The sequence below is a fragment of the Zonotrichia leucophrys genome, chromosome 1, assembly GCF_028769735.1.
Source record: "Zonotrichia leucophrys gambelii isolate GWCS_2022_RI chromosome 1, RI_Zleu_2.0, whole genome shotgun sequence".
Lineage (NCBI taxonomy): Eukaryota > Metazoa > Chordata > Aves > Passeriformes > Passerellidae > Zonotrichia > Zonotrichia leucophrys.
The window spans coordinates 20048217-20068719 of record NC_088169.1 but is presented as its reverse complement, the minus strand read 5'-3'; the positions used below and the strand labels follow the sequence as shown (position 1 = coordinate 20068719).

The 20503-nt window shown below is 40.8% G+C and overlaps 1 protein-coding gene and 1 long non-coding RNA gene across 2 annotated transcripts in view; one reads left to right on the top strand and one right to left on the bottom strand.

The window, feature by feature from the left end:
- Window positions 1–20503, bottom strand: part of ARHGAP6 (Rho GTPase activating protein 6) — a 315428-nt gene that overhangs the window by 210318 nt on the left and 84607 nt on the right. The gene's annotated exons all lie outside the window — the stretch shown is intronic.
- On the top strand, window positions 11248–15250 carry LOC135446251 (uncharacterized). The gene is made up of 3 exons (XR_010439711.1): window positions 11248–11329; window positions 11863–13351; window positions 15234–15250. It is a non-coding gene; the product is annotated as an uncharacterized LOC135446251 (long non-coding RNA).

Sequence of the window (20503 nt, the reverse complement as noted above, 5' to 3'; positions counted from 1 at the left end):
AGAGCTTTAAGAAGGAAGACTTAGCTTTCACTTCACATTTCCACTGAATGGGAAGCTGGGCAGAGCATCAACAACTGAGCAATGCAAATGGGGGAGAAAGGACTCAGGTATGGGAACACAGAAACTACAGGCTACTGTGTGAAGACAGTAACAGATGAAATAGAAGCAATGTGAGGAAATGGATGCAAGGAACTGAGGATGGGGACTAGTGAGCAACCATTTTAGGATAATTTCTTGATGTATGCAATGCATTTCCTTAAGTGTTGAGCAGATCAATGAAATACTCTGCTTCCAGGAGGAATTAGAAAACAAGACCAAAGCAGAGTAGAAGTTAGAAAACAATAGTAATAATTCTCCTAGCTATGGAGAGTTATTACTATTTTAGTCATTATTTTAAACCAGTCTGTTTGTATTTTGGGTCATGTTATGTTTCAGCCTCATAGGCAAAATACATATTTTTCAGTACATGATTAATACGTGGTATTTCTCTGCCACATGTTTGACTTCACATGTAATTTGTGGATTTACATTTTTTTTCACAGCCCCTCTGGATTTGAACTTGCAATGGTCTCTGCCATCATCCTTTACCTCACAAAAGTATTCCAAAGATGTGTTCCCCAAATACTAAACTTACATCACTTGAACCAGCATTCAACAAGAAACCATCCTGTGGCTTAAGTTCTCCAGCCAATTCTCTTTCAAGCAGTGAGGAAAAGCATTCATAGCATTCTTAGTATTCCCTGCCCTCACAGCCCACACTTTACAGTGTTTTTGTTGGAGGCAAGAAGAAGGAAACATACAGAATAACCTCACTGAAAAGAGCCATGGTTTAACACTATAAAAAACGAATTCTGCTGCATCTGCCACAGCATATAAACCCTGCTGTATCCTGTCCAGTGGCAGCCAACATTAAAAGTGTTGGCATTTTCCTAGTGCTTTCTATCTTAAGCCTGCTGGCCTAAATTAGACATCTAAAATTGCTAGTCCCTTTTGAAAAACTGGAAGGATTTTAAATACAGACCACATTTTCTGAAAAGCATGCAGTAATCCATGCCTTTTTCAAGATTCTTCAAGCTGGGCAAACAAAATCACCCACAACTACTCTTTAATACCTCCAGCAAACAAATGCAGCATTTCATCACCAAACTGAGTTTTTGAGTGCTGCAGCCCTACCATGTAACAATGGAATATCAGGAGGGACAAAGGTACAAGAACAAGCTGATGAGAAAGCTATTACCCATCCCCAAGTGCCCCAGTACAAGTTATTGTTAAATGTACAGGGAATCTGCCAAATCAGTTTTCTGGATTTCCCTACCCCAAGGCTCCCAACCATTTCAGTCCCATGGGAAGGCTGATCTGTTAAACCTGCCTCTGGCTGGGATACCCTTCTTTCAGCAGGGCTGCTTTTGCTGTACAGAAAACCTCCAGGTCACAGAAGAAACACGCAGCAAGCTGTGTGCAGCCTTGCCAGAGGGACTACCTGCACACCAGGCATTCCTGCCAGGAAAAACCATGGATTTCAAGGCTCTTACAGCTTTACACCCCATATGTGACCCAGCTGCCTTGGCAAGGGTCTGGAGCACAGAGCTGGCCTCAGCTTTGGGTTGTAACCACAGAACTCTCCTCTCTGTCAGCAGGATGAGTAAACTCATTTAATTCCTCTTGATAGATGGACTTTTATGCAATTTCACCTGGTTTTCTTTCTCCCAGAAAGAAAACTATAAATATTTAGGCTTCTGAAAAATAAAGAGGGCCAACTTCCTGAACGTGATCCACATGCAATTCTTTTACTGCTACAAGGAAATGGAGAGTGAAGATATTTGAGTGCCATCTGGACAAACAACTTCCATCTACATAAACATGTCTCAGCAAGTTCAAGTCCCATGGGCAGGATACTTGCCACCAACTTTTAGATTCACATGACCCTTCTCACAAACACTTCCAGGCCTTTAGATTAGGCATCTCTACTCCTGGCACAGCCTTTTGGGGCATATCAGGGGAACAAGGAGCTCATCTATCTGACTCTGGTCCCACTAGCTCCATGAGACCCCAGTCACACAACTGCTGCAGAGTACATGGGACATACTTGATTTGTACATTTGGCAGCCCTTTGAGCAGTTCTTCCCTTTCCCAAACAGTAATGGATTTTAAAAGCTGTGTTCAAGTTCGGTTTTAACTAGTACATACTGCCTCTTGCTGTGTCAGGGCATAACAGTATGTGAAGGAACAGGGGCACCCCAGACCTGCTGGGAAGACCTGGCACATTCTCAGCCTGACCCTTGGCTCCAGGAGGTGAACCACGCTGTGTCAGACAGTTCTCTGGCCTGTAACAGGGCACTGTGCTCACCTAAAACAGGCAGTAAAGCCATAAGGCTGTGCAGGAGATGGCTAAGTCCAGTGCATCACTTGCCTGCTCTGTCTGTCCAGGTACAACTGATGTCCTTACTGGAATCAAGATAAATCAGTATGAGTCAAGCTAGAGATGCCTCTCCATTTCTACTGTTTCCCTGCCACCACCTTTCTCTCTCCAAATCCCTCTTCCACTCAGTCTCTTCTAAAATATCCTTCAAACAGTTTTGTCATCCTCTGACTCCCTTTCCAGCCCTTTAAGTGGCTCCTCTCCCTCAAAATGGAGTCAAGCTTATTCCTGCTGTGAGGAGCAGCGAGAGGTGGAAATCTCTGAACAGCTTATTCTCCAGCATTATTCTGTGGTATGCCTCCTGTGCTGGGGAAGAGGTGGGAGAATGCAAGATAATTTGTAGGTGTACTAAGCAGTACAACGGTAATTGCATTATTAAAATCCTCTAATGTAAGACTGCCTGGAGAAAGGAAGAAAAACAGCTAAACTGCCTACTCAATATTTCTTTGTATAAACAAGACCATGGAAATGTATGCTGTGTACCATGGAGACTGGCTTATGAGAGCCTCCTTACAATCTATGACACTCTCTAGGGCTACATTTGATCTGTTGTTCACTCGCCTCTCTTGTTTCTTTGTTCCGTGTTAGCTAGTTATTCAAAAACAGGAGTTCACACCAGTCACAAAAATGCTTTTTTACCTTTCTACCAAAACCATTAAATTCCTACACCAATATTTTTCAAGAATAGTCAAGAAAAATAGAATATTTTTCAATCAAAGTCAAGAATCAGAAAGAGGAAGCTGTGAGAAAAAAACTAGGGATATTTAAAGGATCATTTTATTAGTGCTAAAAAAAAAACCCAAAAAACAAAAGAGAGAGAGAGAATCCAACAGAAAACAGAACCAACATGTATTGATTTTGTACCACTTTTTACACACATGCCAGGTAGACACAGGCCTCTTTTTACTCCTACCTGATGGCAGTCCAGACTGAATCCCTTCTTTAGGTAAGCCCTCCCTCCCACAGGCCTCTTGAAGCATGCTTACCCTGTAATCATTTCAAAAGAGCCCCATTCTCAAACAGAGTTCAGAGCTTCAGTAACCACCTGCCTGGGGACTCACAAGCCCTGTCCCTAACTCATCCCACACTTGACTCCCCCTGTCTCCTACAGAGGTGGCACTGATAGTCAAGAAGCAGAGTCTTACACCTGGAGATGCTGCTACAGAGCAACACTAACCACAATGCTTCAGCAGCTGAAGCCAAAGCCACAGATTTGGTAAGCCTAACAGCCTGTTTAAGGAATCCATTTGGAATGTGTGCTGACTGTGCCTAGTGGCTTTTCTGGATACCTGTTCATGCTAACAAATAAAAAGTATTTCTAAAAGGTATGCCTGGAAATAAACCAGGCTTGGCCTATAGCTACAGAAACTACAGTTCAGAGACTGGAAGACAGCTCTGAGACAAGAGCCCTGGGTATGGACAAATATGACAGTATTTGCTCAAGCCAAATCACAGCTTCCTGAGGAGACAAATATTTCATGAACCTGCCTTTACTCCCATTACTTGCATTCTGAAGAGTCTTTAAGTCTCACTAGCTGGAAACCATCTTCTCATTTCTGTCCTAAGGTTATTCAGTGCCACATTATAGCCCTTTAAATCATTAGCTTAAATAGCTCTTCTCTTTCATCCCTAGTATTTGGTCCCTACTAAGAAAGGATAATCCTACTGCCTTCCCAATGTCCTTCTTTTGTGAGGCTAAGCAATCTAAAATCTTTTGATCTTTCCCCTCCCTGATTTTAGCAGCACTTACTTGGATTCACTCCAGCCCTGGCTCATTTTACCTGAATAGGAATGCCTAAAATTGCACAAGAAGTCTTAGTCATGCTTTGTACAATGGAGTAACACTTTTTCAAATAAAATTATATATGCACATGTAAATCAATAGTTTTCCAAAGACCATAACGTGTACCATGAATGCTGTCCCTCAGGGGCTGGTACTGGGACCAGTGGTGTTTAGTGTCTTTGCTGGTGACATGGACAGGGAGATCCAGTGCACCCCTGGCCAGTTAGCCCACGACATTCAGCTGTGGGGCCCACGGGAGGGAAGGGATGCCATCCAGAGGGACCTGGACAGGCTGGAGAGGTGGGCCTGTGTGAACCTCATGACCTTCAGTGAGGCCAAATGCAAGGTCCTGCACCTGGGTACAGGCACTTCCAATCACCAATACAGGAGAGCAGACTGAGAGCCCCCATGAGGAGAAGAACCTGGGGGATATTGGTTGGCAAGAAGCTCAACATGACCTGCTGTTGCAGCCCAGAGAGACAACTGTGAGCTGGGCTCTATCAAAAGCAGTGTGGCCTGCAGCTCATATTGGTGCCTAACCTACTCATAAGGGTAGAGGTATGAAAGAACAATGCTGCTAAGACTCAAATATGCTGAGAAGGGAAATAGTAGGGGCAAGTATTTGTGCACTTACTGTGAAATTTAAAAGTAGTTTCTATTTTTAACCCATTTTTCAGTTCTTCAAATTCCACTACAGTAAAGCAACTCGTTCTCCAAAGTGTTACTCATAAATCTTTACAATTTCTATACTAAAACAGTTTTGGAACAGCTGTAACATTAAGAAGGCTGTGCAAATACACCAACACTTGAAAGTCTAAGGATTTAAAGGTCATCATTTAGGAAGACTACAGCACAAAAAAACCCCCAAATTTCTGTCCTATGAATGGGTCTCTCTGAGGCCTGGTGTATCAGAGCAAAGGCTGGCTCGATCTCAGCCCATTCCTCTGTCACTGCATGTTTAACAATAGCCTATGAGCAGTGGGCAATTATGAAGTTATCCTTACACCGACTGGCTTCCACCTCAGTTCTAGCAATACAAGTGTAAGGAGTGACACAAGCTACATTCAGAGCACTCTGGTTTTTATCTATGTACTTGTCCCTCCTCACACCCTGCAGGAATTCAATCATGCACTTTCAAAAAACACCAGTTCTATGGCAGAAATATAACCTGGGAGTACCACTCAGCATCCCTCAGCAAAAAGTATGTTGTGATCCCCCACTGGAAGGGATCTGTCTCCCTCTGTCCAGATAATGAAAAATTCATTATCACTGCTGTTGTCAGGTACATTTGACCTGCTACAAGGCAGTATTTGTTCTATCTTGCAAAGAAGCTGGGCAGAAGGTTAAAATCCTTCTCATAACCAGAGGCCTAACAAATACTCAGCTCTCCCGGCTGATGGGGCCTCTTGCTGAAAGCCTGGCCAACAACAAGAGGGGATGTGAGTGAATGAAGAGAAGTTGTGCAACTGTGTGCTTCTGGAAGATCACCAGTTACATGGCATAGCCATGCCCTCAGCTTTCTGTTTCTCAAAGGGGAACTGTTCACAGCAGCTTGCCCAATATCCTGAATAATACACAAGAGCAGGAACTGAAGAGACTTTTGAAAATTTTGGGCAGTTTTAGAAGCCACCTCTGAGAGGAAAAGTGGAATTTGTCAAGGAAATAGGTCATAGATACATTAGTGTTGCCACTTCAATAGCAAGGGCAAATGTGTTACGAAATACTCTGCTGGATAAGAAATATACTTTTGCATAGGGAAAGAGGGAAGAAAAATGGAAAAGTTAAGCATAAAGAATGCAAAAAGCTGGCATATTCTAATTTGCAGATTGACCAGAGGTATATTAAGTTTTTTTGACATATAGCTAAAAATGCATTTGCTGGTTTCAGAAAACAGAAGCATTTGTTCCACAAAAACTGGAAATTTTTAAACTTGGGAAGAACAGAACTAAGTCATACCAAGGAATATTTTATGTCCTCTGGGACTGAGTATGGTGGAAACAATCTGCAAGTTGGCTGATTGAAATGGATATTCCAGTGTGGAGTGTTTACTCCATTTTGCAGAGCACTGGAATACTTGATCTTGTGAAAAGAGGTGCAACCTATCATCTGTGTTCTGTGCAACCTATCATCTGTAGGTTTTAATCACACCACTATACAAAGCTGTGTTACCATTTGCTCCACTGAGACTGCTCCAGGAAGCTAAATCCACATGTCTGATTTTGCATCTCTCCGCTGTGATGAACCAAATGTTTCCTGGAACAATTTGGAGCTATTTAGGGAGTCCTGAGAGAATTACTTGATCATTTACTACTCCTGTCAAACAGAATACTTTCTTTGCTTTAATTCCCACAAGCCAGGCTAAAGCACATCTCCAAACTGACTGAGTTTTCTGTCTGACCACCACACATGACAGTGCCTTTAGCACATCAGCATTTTGAACTCTGTGCATCCCTGTATGAAGCCTTTGAATAATGACCTCTGAAGTTTCATGAAGGAGGAATGCATGGACAAGATACCATAAAAAATAAAAAATGAAATATTTCAATCTCCAGCATAGAGGCCACTTGGGAAAAGTCAGTAGGAGGCTGACACATTATTAGAGAGGTACTTTCTTCTAACCAACAAAGTGTTAGGCCATATATAGCTAGGAAAATTAGCTGAAATACATGTGCTAAATTACACTGCAGGGAGAGATCACACTTCTGGAGAGACTCATAAAATAGTGCTTTCAAAGGGACTGTCCTCTCAGGGGTCTCCTGGAGCATCACTCCCAATGAACATCATAATGTTCCTTTTCAAATTGATTTGCAAGTGCTCTCTGCAGGACTCTTCACATTTCCCTTTTGATGTGTGGTAGCATGTTGTCCAAAAAGTAGGTTCCAGTCTTCAAAAGAGAAGTAGATATTGGAAGAATTTCCGAAGTCTTGTTCTGGGTGCATCTACCATACAGAACTCATTTAACACCTGAAGAGTTACAAGTCCTGGCAGTATCCAGCAGCCACCTGTCCCATGGGACATGCAAACACAGATAACAGCTCCAGTTCTAACTTTGTGTCTCAGGACTTAAAGCTGCACCACTTGTTTCTTCAATGCAAGCATCACCCTTGATGCCACAAGCAGCAGAAAAGTGTCAAGCAACTCAAGAGAATGCACCTACCAAGCATCTAGGTTTAATTCATGTAGGATGCCAGCTTGAGACAACAATGCAGCACCAAAGAATCTGTCTATGCAAGCTTTAAAGAAAACACCTGCTCTGTGACACAGAACGGTGTATGCTCTGAGAAGATTATATAGTGAAATTTAAAAACCAAAATAAATGATGTGGGACAACATTTCCAACATAGCAGATTCTCTAACACGAACCAGTGAACTGGAGGTAGAAAGTTTGCAGGTCAGCTGCAACTGAACTTGTGCTTCTACAGGCAGGGAAAGAGAGAAGCAGGAAGCACACAAAGCAAACCCTGCCTGCTTTCCCCTGACTCATCTTCCCACACCACACACGCTCCCAGCACGGCTGGTGCACAGGCAGGAAAGCTGGTGTGCCATTATGAAACTACAAATTCCAATACTCTCCATTGAAAAAAAAAAAAGTTTGGGATTATTGAGAAACTGCATCAGCCTGGAAAAAGTTGAGAACTGCTAAAGAAAATATTTTCCTTTAACAGGGTGAAAAACCACGGAGTTTAAGTGCCCTTGCTAGCAAGAGAGCTGCTTGCAGCCACACACGCAGAACAACACTCCCTCGTGTGGTCTCTGAAATAAGAGTTCTTCCTTCCTGAAAAGCTGAATCAGAATTGCCACCAAATACAGGCTGGGAAAAACTCTATCAACTTTAACCAAACATTGACTTCAAACCAGGGACACTGGAAAACAATGGCAAAAAAAGTCTAAACTCTTCAAGAGGGACTATCCCATCGCAAACTTTTACTGAAACAGATGCCATTGAACAGCACAGCAGGTGCCCAGCTTTTTCCTCCCTAGGAGTGGTGGCTTCCAAAGTTTTTTACTTTTTTCTCCCAAAAAGAATTTTTTTCATGTTTAGTTATTATGGGAAAACTCTGAGGTGGTCAAACAGAAACATCTGTTTATTTCTGTAAATGAGAACAAAAGCTAGGGTTTGGAAGAACAGAACATTCTTCATATAATTTTATCCTTTTTTTCCTATGAACTAGCCATCTCTCCTGTAGCTAGATATGAGAAATGCTTCAAACTTAATACTTGTAGCATTTCTCAAGTGTTTTGTCTAGCTCATTTGTCCTTATCTAAAGAAATAAGGGATTCTTTTTTCCCTTAAGGGATTCTCAAGGAAAACTTAATTTGTAATCAAATACATCTAACTCTCAAATTATTAAAGCCTGTGTGAAACTTTCCTTAAATTCTGGTAAAAGTTGTTAAGCTTTGTTTCTGCTTAACGGGAAAAGAAAGCGTGAGGGAAAAAGTGAGTCATCAGAGGAGGCATCCTCATGTTGTGTATCAGTGAATCACTGAACACTCTTTGCATCACAGATGTCCCGTGCAGCACCCGCAGTCTCTGCCACAGCTAAAGATGCAGGAACTTGTGTACGTCTGTACATAAACAAAAATTAATGACGTTTCCTTCTACTTTACAAAGCTGCATACATACACTCCTCTAATCTCAGTCCAGTGAGGTTTATATCTGTATCATCAGGCGTCTTGAAAACTACAGCTTGAAAAATGATTAAGCAAAACATTTTCAAACTCTGATCCCTACATTTGCAGCAAACAGGCTGTAAAAGACACATGCCCTGACGCACAGGCCTCGGCTTTTTGGTCAGTTGAAATGAATACATCTCCACTGGTACATGCTGTAATCACGGCCTGCTGTTCCATTCAGAGTCACTGCAAAACACCGTGTACAAGCCCCCAGGAAGTAAGGAAAATCACTCAGCAGAGTTCTTTTTAATTAATAATATTTGAAAAATTAGTCATTATTCCATCACAAAGAACAGTCACCAACAACCTTTAAAGTAATGCAGTGTAATGTTCTAACTCCCAATCACCACTTGTCTCCTTACTCCCATACATATAAAGAAATATCACACGGCAAATTGCAGCTTTTTTCTTTCAAAAAAATCTCACATACACCCACAACTTTTACAGAAGGTGCTTTAAAAGCAAATCTGATGGCTATGGCATGACTCGGAGGTCATGGGCAATATGAAAAAAATAGCTGATTTTTTTTTTTTTTTTTTTTTTGAGGTGAAGACTGGAAAAGAATTTTCTCCGGAACTGGTTTGCTAACTGAAACATTAGTTACAAAGCAAGAGAGGTTTCTCTGAAGTCCACACCTGCTTTCTTTTGGATATGACCATGCCTGGCTCCTGCTGACAGGGCAGCCACTCCCTATCCCAACCCTGCAGTCCCCATTGCCCACACCAGGAGGAACCCAGAGTTGCAGTAGAGCTGAAAACAGCAAACCCAGGACATGAAAAACAGTACTGGAAAAATCCAACCTGATGCAGTGGAGCTGTCAAAACGTTCATGCACTATGGGGTGATATTTCATGAGCCTGCAACTACAGCTTCAGACAAGCCAGGTATACACAGAGTTGAGAGGCCCCTCAGCATCAATTCACTGGGCTGGCAAAGGCTGCATTTTCCCTGAGAGGATTCATTTTTCCAAAATCTGGGCAGCATTGACCCAGGCCAGCATATGACTAACAGTGCGGCTATGAGCCACGATGGATGCGTCTCCCTCGCAACACAACAGAAACAGTCAGATTGCCAAGAAACACTGAGCGAAAATAATTTTATCTCTTTTCACCTGCCAAGCAATCAATTACTCAAAAAATTAATTTGTTTTGCAGCAGCTCATGAGCAGACCTGAACAAACTCTTAGACCAGACAGAGGACACAGGCAGCGCTCTGGGATGGGACAGCATTGATGTCACGGTGGGCTGTTCCACTTGGGTTCATGTGGTAATCACATATCTCTGAACAGAGACAGACACAGATCTCCCAGATTTTTCTGGGAAGCTGTGAGAAAGCTCAGAGAAAGAATTAAAACAATTATTATCTCAATCTCTGCACCTGGCAGGCAATCTCTGTTTGTCAAAGATGTTTACAAGAAGGAGTTGTCCCTTCATGACCAATAGGTGAGAGAAGATTCCTAAAGGCCAAACAGGTCTTAGGTCACCATTGTTTCTATAAGAACTGTGGATTTCTAACAGGTCTTCTTCGGTCCACTATTGTTTCTATAAGAACTGTTGGTTTCTAATAAAACAGTGCCTTTTCATGCCTTCTGATGATGGAGTCTCTGTATCACCTTTGTCTGTCCCCGATACCCCTCTGGCAATAGGTTCAAGCAGGGCTCACATCTCCAGGGATCCAACAGCAAACCAGACAGGCACTGTTCAACTAAAATCCCACCCTTTCAGGTGAAGGCAGTGGTGGAGGAGGAACCAAAGTTATTGAACATGAGAGCCACCTTCATCACACCTGTGGTCCCTCCCTGGTGCCTCTGCTGCCTTCAGCAAGCAGCACGAGCAATCCCAGTGACACTGCAGGACCCCAGCAGCATTCCATGAAAAACCATGGAATGCCACTCACAACTGGGGAAAGGGAAGCTTCAGGCAACATGCAGAGCTTCACACTTCTGCCAACTGCACCTTGCCAAGCACCCTCCTTTGTGAATGTCTTTAATCCTTAATTTTCCTGAGAATTTCAGGACTGATAGCATGCCTAAAAGAACAAACTTGATTACAAGTACCTAATTAGAGTGTACCAGTCATTTGAGAAAATATTCATTCCTTGAGATAAGATATCAAAAACAGTATTTATGAATCTCAAGAAAAAAAATCTCATGCATTTTTTCAGTTTTCTGCCAGAAAACCAGATTTGAGGTAATGGATAAATGTAGGGGGATAGAATATAAGTAAAAAAAGGTGGCATAGAAAGTAATCTTACCCCCTAAAGAGTTGCAGCTGGGTTAATTATTAAAGATTAGGAGCACGCCTGATGTTAACAGGCCACAGCTGTAGCTGATAATAAGAAGAGTGTTATAAAAGAGTGGATTGGTTAGCCAAAGGGAATTGGAGTCAGTTGGCTGCTGTGAGAAGAAGGAAGAGACAGTGCATAGAGGAGATGCCTATGAGAAATATCAAGAAGGTATGAAACTCTAGCAATGTGAAACTCTTGTACTAAACAGACCAGAATATGAAACATTGCAATATAATGACAACAGAGAGAGGAATTGGAGAAATGTATTATGGACAGAAAAATTAAATTATTACATTTTTTACATGCTTTGTTTTCTCTTTTATATAGAATTATTTATATATTATTATTTATATATAATTTCTATGTTATTATTATTTATATATTGTTTATAAGGAATTATGAAGTATATTAAAAAGATTCAAAATAAGGTAACATCCATCATCTTCAATGAAAAACAGAGGCTTGGAATAATGGAATTTAATATAATCCATAAACTTCATTTCAGCAAAATTTTTAAAATACCAATTACCTTGAGAAGAAAACAAAATTAGCAGGAAAAAAATTAAGATATCACAGTAAGACAATAGTAAGATAATTATTTAATATAGAAAATTAACAAAACTCTTATTTTCTTTTTAAAATTAGTGGGTTTGCATCTTTATTAGTAAGAGATCCCTATTTGCATTTTTTTCTTTGTTCAGGAGCAGACCATATTCCTCTTCTCCACTGGGTGGCACTACTACCTAGAGTAATGCAAGAGAAGCACTACCGAGTGATGTGCTTGACGACCACATGAAGTGGCCACAATGAAGTAAATGTCGCTCACAGCTTATTGCTCTGAATTTATAGAATTAAACCAGCTAAGACAACCTACAACACCCACCCTGAGACAACCACCTAAGCTAGTCTGCTGATGTGCAAAACTACCCCTTCTTAGCCAAATAGTCGTGTCTGATAGTTTTGGAATGAGTATTGCTGTAAAAAATAAGACATTTCAGCTTAATTTAATTCATTCTACTGTGTTTGCCAATGTTGAATCATCTCTACAAAGAATAAATCCAGAGAGATGGATTAATATAGTAGAAACACTGTCATTATATGTGAAACAGAGAAATACAAGAAGAAAACATGGATATGAAATAACTCCCAACTTCTAGGTCTGAAACAGCATTTGAGCTTTAGCAAATATCAGTGTTAAAGCAGTGAAGCAGTCCCAATGAAGTGCACCACCAGCTCACAAGTACACCTTGATGAAATGTGCTGAGGGTGTCAGAAAAAGGCAAGAAAGTGGATGTTACTGTGTGCCGTAAATGAACAAGCTACCTGGGCTCTACAGAGCATCCCATAAATCCCATCACCATGTGCCCTGACCATTCTGCCTGTTTTCCTTCCAGGAAAACCAAAGTGTAGGGAAGGAGGAAAGAAGCTTAAAATCCTAGTTAGGTGTCAGTTGGCATGAAGGAGGTAACTGGTGTGCACACACAAATGCTGGGGATTTGTTTGGGATCATTGTTTAGACAGCCATGCAGCAAGAGCAGGAAATACATGAGGAATAGGAAAACTTCTTCACAAGCTCTCTTTTCCCCTCCCTTTTGCAAAATTAAAACGCAGGAGGTCAGTAGTAAAAAGATCAATCCAGTTGTTATTCAAGAATCCATATAAATAAATATAAACAGATAGAGGGTTAGATTACAGGATAACAGCCTAAAAAGATTTTCTGATGTTGTTAAGGATTTAATTTTAATCTGGCTTGACTGTAAGTCTTAGACCATGATCCCTGAGTTCTGTTTGTTTGGTTATCCTCTTTCTCTACTGCTTTTCCCCACTGCTGTTGACCTCTGAAATAGACTGTCTTTATGTGCACACACCTAATGCACATCAGGCTTTCATCCTTGAAGGACTTGCACACAATTATGACAGGAGAGTGAACCCAGCATTTTTGGCAGCTCCCTCACTATGGAGTTCTGTTCTCATCTTACTATTTTGTCCCAAGCCTTATCCCAGGCTTGAGCATCTTCACAGCTGGGAGGAGGAACACCGAGGAATCTGTCCTGACTGACCCTTCTAGGAAAACAAAACGAAAACCCAAAACCTTCCTATATCAACCTCAACTCCTCCAAAATAAAAAATCCAAAGACTTCATATCTCCAGTAGTGCCCTCTTCAACAATGAGAATAAAACCTTCCCACGGTAAGGGCTATTTACATTGCACGCCATCTTTCTTCTTTTATATTTATTCCAGAAAAATCCACTTGAAAGGATTTATAGTCCAAACTGAGAGGCCTGAGCATGCCCAAGCTGGCTCCCACACAGGGAAGGGGAGCTGTGCATTCCTGTCCCCCACCCCTGCATGCACAATGCACAGGGCTGCCCACGCCCATCCCCAGGCATGTGCAAAGGGAAGCTGCAGACACAATGTGCAGTGCATTTCTACACTGCTGAATTAATGTAAATGTAATTTAGAAAAAGAGAAACCTCTTTGTGATATGCTCTACCCACTACTTCCTTTGCTCTGGTATTCCCTCTATGAGCACGTACAGTTTGGGTAAGAGCTTGATTAAAGAGCCAAATTTGTCTTTCCCTGAAAGGTTTGTATTTAAAACCTCCCCACAGAAACAAGGATGGAATTATTTTTCCTTCTTTCACTTACATTTAGAATCCACATTTAATCTAATTTTGTTGCTTCCTGAGACTTCATGATTTTTGTTTCTATTCATCTCTAGACCAGCTTCTGGAAACTGTGGTCTTTGTTCTCTAACAGGAGGCTAGAATAGGTGGAATGAAGTTTTTCTATAATAATTGTTCCTTTCGATAAAGCAAGTTACAGGTTTCATTTATGTCACCAGGATGAAGTTATTTTTATAATGTGATTGTTACTCAAAAGTAACCAGAATTAGTCTATTATTGCCAAATCCTGTTTATCCACTTACTGTTTTGATCATCTCAGTTTCTGGTACTTTAACTATTTGTCCAGTGTTAGTCTAACCCAATTTTCTCAGTTGATCCAAATTATGAAAAAAGAGGCAATAGGGAGAGAAAGAAAAAAAGAAAGAAAATCCCATACCAGGTGTCCTACACACACACATTTTGCAGTCCATTAAAAAAATGTTTATTTCACAAATTTGGAAGAAAAGCTCTAGTGGGAAAATAAAAATATCAACCACATGAGCCAAATCTATCATCAAGAGAATAACCTCTTCCACTCAAATGAGTTTTTGATCAGCAACTTATGAAGGTACTTTCTGTCATGTAATCTCTACTCATGCATTTGGGCATTGGCTGGGGTTTGGCCAACATGCACATTTTCCTGCTCCTTTACCATATTAAACACATCAAAGAGGCAATGTCACCTGCAGAACTTGGCCATACCTTTATAGTAAAGGCAGAAAAGGCATTTTCCTCCTTGTTTCACATTCCCAAAATCTTGGGCTAGAGCCCCACTGTGGAGCTGAGCTCTTAAGAGATAGAGGCAGTATTTTTTGGCACATATCATGGGTGCCAGAACTGCATTTCTGGTCATGCTGAGGCAAGTGAAGCTCCCCACCATTCTTGAAAAGTTGTTGCTCTCTATTTTAATGAGTATACAGAACAAGCAATTTTCAGCTCCATATGCCACATTACGTAGCAAGTAGAAAAAAAGTCCTGCTACAACAGCTAGACTGACTGACTAACACACAGCTGCAGCTGCACTGCTGTGCCCAAGAAACATCTTGCCATATCCAAGAAAGGCTGGGTTTAAAATGAGCAGTCTTTTTCCTCATATGAGGGATTTGCAAATAATCCTACAGATCTCTCAGGTGTCTGGATATGTAGGTTATGCAGAGCATGTGCACTGCTATTAATTGCTATATCCTCTTTGATACAGTCTTTGATTCCTTCACTTGACACTTAATGGCACATTCTGTCATGCATTTTTGGGTGATTTAAAAATACAGCAAATCTATCTCATTTTACAGTAGAATTCACCAACAAACTCTAGGCATTGAAGACCTACACACACTTCCTCTTTCTAAAACAACACATTGTGACCTTCTCTATTTGTTTTTATCACTGTGTAAACCCTTGTGCTCAGCTGTACACAAACGTTATGTCCCTGAACACAACTGGGAAACCCTGACAGCCACAATCAGCTGCAGCTGAGCTATTCCAAGACACAGCTACCTATCAAATCCATGAAATTACTGTACCTAGAAGGTCAGAACAGGTAAGACAATTTATTTCAATTCTGAACTATCCTTATCATCAGAGAAATACTGATGTTGACATGTCTCACTTTCATTCTGTTTTGGAGAGTCTTATTTCCTGTGGATGCAGAGAATTATATGTGTAGAGAATTATTTTGCCTCTTTGCCTGTGGTTATATTCAAGAAACTTGGAGTGTTTATCTCTCATCTTTTCTTTAAATTAATAAAACCCACTGCTTTCAAACTTTTTTAATACATAAAATTCTGTAAACTTTTGGTAGATCAGAACCACCTCAAGATGGCCCACACAGTTCTTGATGAAGGATGCCTGAAAGTGGACATGATACTTTTTCAGTCAAGCTTCAGCAGAGCTAAGTAGAGCAGGCAGATGTCTTTGCATACAGCCTCTGTATGTCTTTGTATACAGCAGTCCTGTTTATGCCCACTGGATGGTTTTGCTTCCAACACGTGCCGCTCTGAACCACAGATTAAATACAAGGCAACAATGACCACCACATCTTCCTCTGCAGACCTTTTGCCAAGCGAACAATTCATTCCATAACAGAGGGATGTGCCCTTGATAGTTCATAAACAAACACACAATTTTGTACTCAACTTGTATTTCACACCCAGCTAAAAAAAAAACAAGTTTTAATCCCATTCAGTTAACAAACTGATATTGCCTAGATCACATTTTTCTACCTGTTCTTAAAATTGAGTACTATGTTTCTGGCTGTGTGTTTCTTTAAGGACAGTCTCCAATTTAACAGAATCGATAGTCATTTAAAAATCCTTGTCAGATCTACTATTTAATTCACTTTAAGATTCTGGCAATAATCAGAGAAACACTCCCTGATTCACTCACTTGAGTCCACTTGGTTGTGCTATTTTCCGCTCCCAACCTCTGCTTCCAGTAGCTCTCTCTTTCAATGGACATCACTGACAGCTGGAGCATATTTTTCATTTAATCATTTTGGTTTTCTGCTCTGCTATCTCTGCAGAGCAAATGCAATCCCTTATTTTCTAAAAAAGAACTTTACTATTGGCACATCTCTTTTATGGTAACCAAGCAGGATTCGTGGTTTTTTACTACAGGTCTCTGTTTCTGACGTTTAGACATTTCTTTATTGAGGCTTCTGTTCTTTTTTCTAATCTTTATGGAAAATGCACTACTTTCTTCTGACTACCTCAAAAAGTTCTTTGTTTGACTGAGCTGAGTAGGCTGCTCTGCAAGCATTTCTCCTCAGTTTGAAATACCACCTCCAGTTCCTCTGTAATATTAACACTATTCACCAAACCAGACATAAAAGAGTATTAACAGCTTCATTGGTTATTTGGTGAGAGCCTTTTACATCTAGGAATAGTTAAAAACCACTTTTTCCAACCTCCACTCCTGTTGTGATGATCAGTGCCAGCAGCCTGGTAATGCTGACTTTCTGGCACAGGGACTGAGGGAGGGAAGAGTTTCCCTGGGCTCATCTCCATGAAGCTGTGCAAGCCTGAGTCCTCTTTGCAGAGCCACTTACTGGCTTTTCTGCCCTACCTTTCAGATCATACACTGACATTTTTCCTTCCAAATGTTTTTGTCTCTCACCCTGATCAAACAGTCAAAATGAGACAGCAGCCCACCACTAATGCCAAAAGTAAAGAAGAAAGTAGTATTAAAATCTGTTCTTTTGCTCTCATAATGTCATTTTTTTCCCCAAAAAAAACCCTACCTCTGTAAGAAAATACAAAGAAGAAACATTTATTTCAAGACATCTGACTGCTCTAACCTTTCTAGCTAATGTCATCCTCATTTTCTAAGTAAAAATTCAAGTAGAATCTCAAGCAAAGACTGAAGCAGTTTCTGTGACCTTTCCTTTATCAACCCCTTCATCTCCAGCCAGCAGGAAAAGCTCCCATCACCTTCTCCCAGCACCCACACCAGCCCAAAGCCAGGGAACAGAACCTGACCCTGTCCACAAATTCACAGAGTGTGCTCTGGGACCATCTGTTTGCTCTCCTGGGCTGCTCAGAGCGACCTCTCCAAAGGATGAGTCCCTGCCAGATACAAACCAGGTTCTGTGCTCCATCCAAAGGGAGGCCAGCACAGGAAAAGCTTTGAAAGACAACTCTATCAAAAGAAAATTGCATCAAATGCACTCTAAAGGACTCTCCCAACAGCTTCCCTAGGAACCAAGGGCTCGTGTGACAGAAAACAAACAGAAAGTCATTAAACACATTAAACACTAAGAAAAAATATATTTTAAAAAACAGAGGCCAGGGATTATGGATTTGCAAAGGAGTGACCCAGAGGATGATGACAGCTGCCCCTCAGCACCAGGAGACTTTTTCAATAATACACATTTCAGGATACTTTTACATTAAAGTAAAATACATTTTCAGGAATTCAGGCACTACAGGGGATGAGTTTGCAACTGATTTTGTTAAGAATCATCTTTCTTTTCTCAGGCTTTCTTGTTGAACTGAGATAGCATTTTACTATCCTGCAACACTACTTTTAGAAATTATCCACCAGTGATATAAGGAAATAAAGGAATTTTGTCTTGCCTTTATATTAACATCTTCATCTTGTCATTTTGTGAAAGATATATTAAAACATGGAAGAATATCCCAGGGATCTGTGTGTCTTCAATATTAAATGATGCTTTTGTGAAGATTTTATCTTAAACAGTATCTGTTTCAAGAAAATGCTCATTTCCTACTCAGAGGCCAGTTCTTCTTATCATTTCATAAACGTGGATTTTGCAGATCTTTCAAAGCAAGATTCTTCTCTTTGCGAACTTTTCTAAATTAAGCCAGTACTGCTAGATGTTATCTGCAGGATATGTACAGAACACTCCCTTACTGCACTTTTTGACCTGAATCATTGTAAGTTTTCTTCTAAAATATCTAATATTTACTATACACATACTCATGCTTTACTGCACTCATGTTTTACTGTGCAGCTGCCCTTCAAATCTGTGAATAACGAAAATGACTTTTAGGCAGTCTAGACCAAGCAAGTGAAATGCTTCACTGATCAACACCAGAAACTGAGGTGTGAACAAATACAAGCTTTTAGATTACAGATATTTTATGTTCCCAACTGCCTCCACTAAGTGGAAAATACAGGGCCACAACTGCTCAGGACAGTAATTCTCCTACAGCTACACTGGGGCACAGTTAAAATAATTTTCAAAGTCTTTTGCTGATCTGAAAGAGTAGTTCTCACATCCAGCAAAAGGCACAAAAGAAGACTTTGAGGGTTCATGCTAGGCTGCAGACCAGGTGCCTTCCACGAAACACAACTGGCTCTGGTGGCCCCTCCCTTCCTGAATGGAAGAAACACAGTAAACACCACTGATGTTGTTTTACCCAGGAGCAACCTGGTCCATAAAGTTGGAGGAGAAAACTCCTTTCAGCTCTTCCCTATTCACGTGCAAACCCCACCTATACTCTGAAAATAACCCAAAAAAGCCAGCCAATGGTTAGGCCAAAGGGAAGATGAGATGCTGGCAGGCACACCATGTTCCCCCAAAGCACAGCATCTGATTCTTGCAGCGATGGTAGGAGTGCCAGCTCCCTGAAGAAGGGTGCTCCAACACGACAGGCCACTGGCATGCTGAGCCTTACAGGCACAGTCAACAAAGCAGCACACCAGGACCTTCCCACCAGTGAGAAACCAGAACCACAGCAAGAGCTAAGGATGCTTGGTACACATCCCACATTTAGAAATTATTTATTGGGGAAATAAACTCGTAAGCAATTTATCCTTTGATATTTGGCTCACAATTCCCCATGGAATCATAGGTACTATAGAAACTATTATAAATAATCGGTAAAAAATCGGTTAAAAAATCTGTATCTGTTTCTTACACAATGTTTCGTACACAATGTTTCCATTATGAAACCAAGCTTGAACTTAACAGATGAGTTCTTCTAGTATGGGATCATTTTGTGGACAATTCTCCCAAATGAACTTAATGCTTTTATATTTTCCATGACCAAATGAGTGTTTACATTTAAGCTTCCTTACCCTCTCTTCTTGATGGCAGCCCACTCTGGAGCAAGCTGCCCGATTTTAAAATGCAATAAATTCTGTACAAGAAAATATTTTCATCTGATTCAGAAACTCAAGGATTGTCACAGTAGCTCACCTGCAAACATGAGGAATAATCAGAAAGCTGCTACAAAGAGTACAGTTTTAGCAGTAATTTCTTTTTTCATCAGAACTCTAGTGTTAAAATTAAACCCAGAGGTTCTTCAGATGAAGTTCTGCGAGATAACATGGTAAAGAAAAGGGGTGATAGCAACATGTCTTCAATTATTTTCTGCTGTGATTATATGATAAATGTGTGCTTTTAAGTCTCATGAATAACCTCTGTGAAAAGAAGAGGATGAGTCTAAGTCTGGAAAATTTTCAAGTGTGTCTCTCCCACATCCTTTCAGATTTCAGTTTAACAAAAACACCCACACATACATACAGGAGGTCTACTTCCATACTAATGAGTAAAAGTACTCACTAGCAATCTAAAAGAGGCTTCTTTAATGGATCCAATGAGGCTTAAGCACAACTGCCATTAATTTAACATTTGGTCATTTTCTTGCCAGCATTCTGCCATCACTAACATCAATATCTCTTTAATGACACACAAGTTGTTCTCGTAAGTGACTGAACTAAAGTATACCACCATGAGAGAGCTGTTCTTAAGCCAGTCAACTTTTTGCTTCCCAACAGTTCAAGGCCAGGATGTGATATCCCTTCTTCTATCATTTCTTAAGAAAATTCAAAGCAGAGAAAACTCCCCAGAGCATCCCCAAAGATTCAGTGTTATCTTAGCATTCATTCTTTCTTCGTTCTGTGCATATTTAATGTTGTTTCTACAGAGCTGAAACACCACTGCCAAACATCAAGATTGACTTAGAGTCTAATCTTTCTCTTGAAGAGGGCAAAACATGTTATTGCCTTGCCTTTGCACCAGCTTCTGATGGGCCCAGCCTGTAAGATTGGTCCTCAGAATGGAAGCCCTAAAAATCCACAAAAGCAATGTTGTAATAGAGCAACCATCTGGGGAAAGACCAGTGTGTCTCTGGAGCAGCACAGAAGAGACTCAAAGCAAAAGGCTGAAATCAAAAGGCCCAAGCACAACCTGACCCTGCCAAAGGTGAAATG